This window comes from Pan paniscus, chromosome X, assembly GCF_029289425.2.
Source record: "Pan paniscus chromosome X, NHGRI_mPanPan1-v2.0_pri, whole genome shotgun sequence".
NCBI classification, from domain to species: Eukaryota; Metazoa; Chordata; class Mammalia; order Primates; family Hominidae; genus Pan; species Pan paniscus.
In genome coordinates this window covers 32,799,638-32,807,198 of record NC_073272.2, presented here as the reverse complement: position 1 = coordinate 32,807,198, position 7,561 = coordinate 32,799,638, and positions in this window count along the sequence as shown.

Here is a 7,561-nt window from a genome sequence, read left to right as displayed (position 1 = left end):
GAGGAAAACAAGTTAAGTAAACCCATGGGTTGAAGTCCTCGCCTGCTGTTGCAAGGAGGTCAGTTGGGAGAGAGATATTTCTACCTCTTGATGGGCGGAGCAGCAGAGTTCCATTGCAGAGGGCACACATACAGAGACGGAAGGAATTTGAGGCCTTTTTTGCAATTAACTACACTGTCTGTGACAGAAGAAATGCTCTCTAGGAGCACTCTGTCCAGAGCCCTGCAGGCATCAACTTCCTTCCTCAGTCCGTGAACAAGATGTAAGGCTTCTCTTCCTTGTTTCCCACATTCACTTGCTCTGCCTCTTAAGTTATTGGCTCCCACAGAGCTGTTGCAATATTCCAACAGGATACATTCCAATCAAAATAGCTAGTTTTCCACAGTATCCACTGATTTATATGTTGCATCCATGCCCTAGTTGTTTTTATTCTCAGGATCATTCATGCATACAACAAGTAGAATTTTTAAAAATGTATTTGTTTCTCTATTAAAAACATTTTAGAAGAAAGTTTTACTCAGCCTGATTGTGGGCCGTGACTTTCAGCCCAATAGCACGCTACAAATTATGTTTAGCAAATCAGCATGCTATAAGACAGTAGCAGACTAAATTAGAAATATAATGCTTGGCCGGGTATGTGTAATGTAAATGTCAGAGGACCCTAGAGGCTGTGGAGCACAAAGAACTCTCAACTGATGGGGAAGTTCCAGGAGCTGTCCTTGTCCCTGCCTAGTTCCGGGCCTTCGTGTTGCATATCTTTCACACATCACTGTGTGGATGTTTAAAGGTCAGGATTGCATTTATACTTGAGCTGTCTAAAATAAGAAAGCCATAACCAGGAAATTTAAGAATATATTTTGTTGTGCGTGCCCTATTTTCTCTCTGGTCAAGTTCTCAAGCATTCAGAAAACATACAACCTATTGTAACTAACATGCATTCTAGGGTATAGGAGTGAGGTGATGCCAAGGAAGCTGCAATTGTTTTTTAATGCTCCAAGTTTCTAAGAATAATTTGGTTTTCACTGGTATTGGTGACTTTCAATATATTTAAATTTGAAAAGACCTAACCTTGGTCTTCCTTCCTACTGCATGGTTCTAGAATGTTATGAAATAAGCTCAGTCAAATACAGCCCATCTATTCCACAGTCATAAAGAGGACAGAGAAAAGCCACTAGGGATCTGTTTCAAATGCTAATCTCCTCTCATGAGTAGCCCTCCAGGTGATATGTGAACTCACCCTTCCATCAAAAGCATTCATAAAATGTACTAACTGCCATTATAGGTCATCTGTAGGTGCCTCATATGTATGTGTTTGGAGGTAAACATGTCGGCATATTTGCATAGGATAATTTTTTTTTTCTTCAGATATGAAGTTGCATGAAGTCCCAGCCTGTTTCTAAACATATTTCATCATGTCTTCTTTCTGGGTATAAATATGTCATTAATCATATAATATAGGGGTTCCTAAACTTTTTCCATAAAAAGCCAGATAATAAACATTTTAGGCTTTGCAGACCACATGGTCTCTCACAACTACTCAACTCTGCCATTGTAGCAGGGGAAGCCAGCCACAGACAATCTGGTTTTCATGGGCGTGGCTATGTTCCAATAAAACCTTATTTATGGACACTGAATTTGGAATTTTATGTAATTTTCACATGCCACTAAATACCATTCTTTTAAAAAACATTTTGCAACCATCTACGAATGTCAAAACCATTCTTAGCCCTTGAGTGGTGGTACAAAAACAGGTGGTGGGGTCGGATTTTGCCCATGAGCCAGTTTGCCGACTCCTGACATCGTGTGTTAATTGATGGAGCAGTTACCTGACAAAAGAAGCAGAGATTCCAGACTAGAGCTCTCTGGCTCCATTTTGGCATCTCTATTTTCTCTATAAATATATTTCTCTATGAAACCTAATCTCTGAAAATTTTTAAGCAACTCTGCTTTTATATATAACCACAGGGAAGAGCTGCTGCTTTGAGCCTCTGCATTTTTTTTTAAGCGAAGATGAATGCCGTTTGTTAGCAAATTAGTTTTCCTTTTCTTTATTTTCACATAACTGTGTGAGTTTAGGTTTTTCCCTTTCCTTATTATTCTTTACAAAGCTTCAGATTTCTTCGTCTGAGTGATGAGACAATGATCTGTGAATGGTAACATGAGTAATAAATCACTAAGTTGTGGAACAAAGCGCATTTTGATAATGGTAGCTCATCCCTCTGTCCAAGAATCAGCAAATTCCATCCTTCAGGACTTCCGCTATGCATTGTAGTTCTAGCCCTATATTGTCTTTGATTATAGTATATCATAAAGACCTGTGTTCAATCTGATCTTTTTTGATTTTCCAATTTAGATCTCAAGAAGTGAATAAAATCAATGTCAGCATTTTGACAGCGGTAGTACTTCAGACTTTGTTCAGCATTTTTTTTATAACGTGGGTTGCTCCTTATTCTGATGATACGTAGAGAGACTATTTCACAGTGTTTGCATTTATCTCATTGGCTTGACTGTTTCTGTCTGATACAGAGGAGTCAGGATGCCTCCATGTCCAGATAAAATTGCTCCACTGTTCATCTCATTCTGGATGGTTTAAGCAATTCTAATGAATCTTTTACTGTTATTTCACCACCCAATGCTTTATGACATTTTGGTAAAAATGTTATGCTCGATTGATTTAGTAGCTGCTTTAACTTTTGAAGTAGTTATTTGAATAGTAAACCTATTTTGATTTTCTTTCCCCATAGTCAAGGTGATGTGACATCAATCTGTTCTGAGTGGTGAAAGGCTCCCCTGAGGTTCTTTTGAGGCACTTCCTCTAAGGTATTATTTACATCCTCCTTCATCCCTGTGTTATATAAATATTTACCACCTTAAAAATGCATGAATCTATATTTTTCAATCCAAGCCTTTCCCTTCTTCAAGTTAACTATGAATTCAACTCAATTCAGTGATTGTTGGAAACTTACTGGACACTGACTTTGGTGCCAGGTATTGTGAAAGGTCCAAAAAGCAGTGGGACATGGCTGATCTCAAAGTGTTTACACTTGTGCTGAGGAAGAAAAGTCCAAACACTGATAACTACTAACAGGACTAAACTATGTGGGCTGGATTTTAGATGGAGAGTTTTAGATAGTGGAGAAATGACTTACTGCAGGCCTCACGGCATCAACTTTAAGCCTTCTTTGGTGTTCATATTAAAGTACTGTACACTATTGTCCACTTTGGTCTGATCAAATGAGGCAGCCCCTTTTGGCTTTGGTTTCAAACTTTGAGCCACGAAATTACAAAAACACCTATTCCCTACACCTACCAAATTTACTCAGTATTCTTGCAGGGGGAAACAGCCTTTAAAAAGAGGATGCTGTTTGAGACATGACCAATTTTCTGTTTTGACTTTATCAGTCAAAAATTTGCTCAGTAAAATCAAAACCACAATGAGCTATCATCTCACAACAGATGCTGGTGAGGTTGCAGAGAGAAGGGAACACTTATACACTGCTGCTAGCAATGTAAATTAGTTCAAGCATTGTGGAAAGCAGTATGGCGATTCAAAGAGCTAAAAGCAGAACTGGCCGGGTGCGGTGGCTCATGCCTGTAATCCCAGCACTTTGGGAGGCCGAAGTGGGTGGATCATGAGGTCAGGAGATCGAGACCATCCTGGCTAACACGGTGAAACCCCATCTCTACTAAGAGTACAAAAAGAATTAGCCGGGCATGGTGGCGAATGCCTGTAGTCCCAGCTACTCAGGAGGCTGAGGCAGGAGAATGGCGTGAACCCGGGAGGCGGAACTTGGAGTGAGCCGAGATGGCGCCACTGCATTCCAGCCTGGGCAACAGAGAGACTCCATCTCAAAAAAAAAAAAAAAAAAAAAAGCAGAACTACCATTTGACCAAGCAATCCCATTACTGGATATACACCTAGAGGAATATACATCATTCTACCATAAAGACACATGCATGTGAATGTTCATTACAGCACTATTCACAATAGCAAAGACATGGAATCAACTTAAGTGCCCATCAATGACAGACTGGATAAAGAAAATGTGGTACATACACACCATGAAATACTATGCAGCCATGAAAAAGAACAAGACCATATCTTTGGCGGGAACATGGCTGGAGCTGGAGGGTATTATCCTTAGCAAACTAACACAGAAACAGAAAACCAAATACTTCATGTTCTCGCTTATAAGTGGGAGCTAAATTATGAGAACTCATGAACACAAAGAAGGGCACAACAGAGGCTACTTGAGGGTGGAGGGTGGGAGGAGAGAGATGAGCAGAAAAGATAACTATTGGATACTGGGCTTAATACCTGGGTGATGAAATAACCTGTATAACACATCCCTGTGATATGAGTTCACCTATGTAACAAACCTTCACATGTACACCCAAACCTAAAATTAAAGTTTTTAAAAAATTTGCTCAGTTATTACCAAGACAAGTCAATCCATCGAATGGAAGAACTAGCACAACTGATCTTTGAAAAGTAAATTGAAATGATTGTTCAGTAGAACTAACTGCTCAGTTCAGTCAGACTGGGAGAGCTATAACCTAGCTAGGTTCAGCCTAGGTACAGACAGCTGCAGGTTAAAGCTATGTCTAGAAAAGCAGAGGTACAGTTATTAAGGATCAGAGATGCGGGAGAATAATGGGGTTAAGAATGGAGTAAACAATCAAGATTTGGCAAATTTGAGATGTACTCAAGGCAAGCATTGGGCCCACACTCAGGTGGAGAGGCTCAGATGGATGTCTACCCCGAGATGTAAACATCAACTGAAAATTTAAACCAGAGATCCCCAATACAGGCATCCTAAGGGCCTCAAGGGAAGAAGTGATTCAGCAGAGAATCAAATCAAAGGTGAGGAAAGACCTTAATTAAAAGAATCAAAGGCGTGTCTTCATCTAGGACTTTTTACTCTTCTCCTGCAAAATCCTAAACCAAATTCCCATTTGCAAGGGCTGATGATTTTGAACATTTGACTCCAGTACAGAGAAGATTAAAAGGGTTGTAGTTGCCTGAAACAGAAGCTGAAGAAAATATTCTTTCCTCTCGCTTTTTTAAGCCTATTGCCAGAAAGATATTTTTTAAAAGAAACACATGGATCATTACATTAGTATTTAATTTAGCAAACTATGAGGTTTAATTATTTAGATTAAACTTCAGTTAAAGATGAATCCTGATATCCCTGAGAATGGCCACGAGAACATAGTATAAATCAAGAGTTTCAAGATTTTACTTCTAACTCTACAAGCACTTAAATGGGCAATACGGAACTTGAAGTAGGTATATATTTTATTTTTCTCGCTTTCCTAGCTGGCGCTGTTTCTCTTCTTTATAAAGGACTTCATATAAGAGTCCTCTGATAAAAGGTATTGCTCTGATAAGTGCAGGTGCTATTGGAACTTAGCCCATCACCAGCAGCTCAGCCATCAAGAGCTGTATCTACGGATCACAGTGAAATTGAAAAGAGCAGGAGTTGGCCCTGTGGAGGGGTCTAATGGACCGGCAGCTGTCAGTTCATTGTTTAAACACTTGCTGTTCCTCGGTAGTGATTTTTCCCCCAGAAACTGGCTCAAATCAACACATGACCCTTCTGTATAATCTATAGAGACTGTTGGTTTACTGCAGAGCACTTGAAATTGAAAACACAAAAGCTTTCTTTGAGTGTTAAAACAAAGCAGCTTCTGACTTGCTTTGAAAATGCACATTGTGGAGATTCTTATCTGGATTGGTCTTTGATTTCCGGCCAAGTTTAGAGGAGTACGGTCTAATAATAAAACAGCAAAGCAGTTTGAGTACTACATTCACATAGAGCTTTTCAGAGAATATAGAGATAAAATCCAAAAGAGAAATGCTCAAAACAATTTCCAAACCAATAAATTCCACTCCTCCACCTCTCCCACAATGAAAACTAAAGCATAAAAGAGCAAGAGTCCTTGTGTTAGTAAGAGTAGGTTATTTTCTTTCTTTTAAAAAGACATTTATTGACTGTTTCTGATTATTAAGAAAGGACATATTGGTTATTTAAAAATCAGAGAATATCCATAATCTCTCTACTCTAAAATGAACATTATTTTCTGTAGACATCTGTATTTTTTTAATGAAAGCCTTACCATGCTGTGTGTACAATTTTGTAGGAGTAAGTTATATTTGAAAAGGTAGCGGGCTGGGTGCGGTGGCTCACACCTGTAATCCCAGCACTTTGTGAGGCCAAGGCGGGCGGATCACGAGGTCAGGAGTTCGAGACCAGCCTGGCCAATATGGTGAAACCCCTGTCTCTACCAAAAACACAAAAATTAGCCGGGCGGGGTGGTGCGTGCCTGTAGTCCCAGCTCCTCGAGAAGCTGAGGCAGAAGAATCGCTTGAACCTGGGAAGCGGAGGTTGCAGTGAGCAGAGATCGTGCAACTGCACTCCAGCCTCCGTGACAGCAAGACTCTGTCTCAAAAAAAAAAAAAAAAAAGGAAAAAAAAAAGAAAAGAAAAGGTAGTGAAGATCAGTTGAACCTTCAACAAACATAAACTGTGAAGGTTAGTTGATGACAACAGTTTTCACTTCTCTGATATACTTTCTTCCATGGCTTCTGCCAAATATAATACATCTTGCAGGATCAAAAGAGACAGTGACACTTTAACAAAGTAAGATGAAAAAATAGTTGAGTTAGATGCACAGAGAATCGAGGTAGAATCAAATGCTTGTGTTAGCCTTTTGACAGTTCCTCTATGATAACCAGGAAAAAAAAATTGCGAGCTTCTCATTTCATCCTAAAACAAATCTAACCCTCACTAATTTGGGTCCCCAAATGATCATAAATGCAAACAGAAAGTATGCACTAGAGGGAACCAGCTAAATCCAAATAAGATTTCTATGGCGTGTGACTATATGTCTAGGTGTATGTGAGTGTGTATTTGTGCATGTGTGTGTGTGCATGCATACCTGTGCGCACACACTCAATTGCATAAGCACCTCCAAATAAAGCCATTTTAGCTTCCTGTTGGCAATACTAAGTCATCATGAACTAATTATGATAAAGACTACCATTTACTAAGTCACTAAGCTCTGTACTGTGGCTCTGCTTGCATTATCAAATCAATTTTTTTTTCAGGATTACTCTGTTACAACTGCAATCTACACCTCTCCCCCTACCCCAGTACTCTTGATACCCCTTGGCATACATTACTATACACTTTTTCTCTAACACTTATCGCCTTTTAACATACTTTATAATTCACTTATTTCTTTTGCTGTTGTCTTTCTAATTATTATTAGCTGTCTGTCTCTTGCCATTGTCTGTTTTGTTCATTGATATAACTCAAGATCCTAGAACAGTTTTCTGGCACATCGTAGAGGTTTGATAAATATTTGCTCAATGAACAAATGTGTGAATGCATTATTTCATCTTTACAACAACTCTTTGTGATGGAAAATATTATCTTCATTTTTGAGAAAAGGAGAATGTAAGTTTTGTCCACGGTCACATAGCTGGTAAGTAATAAAATTTAGTTTTCAAATCAAATACCTCTAGACTCCAAATCTTGTCCTTTAAAGAGTGGTCC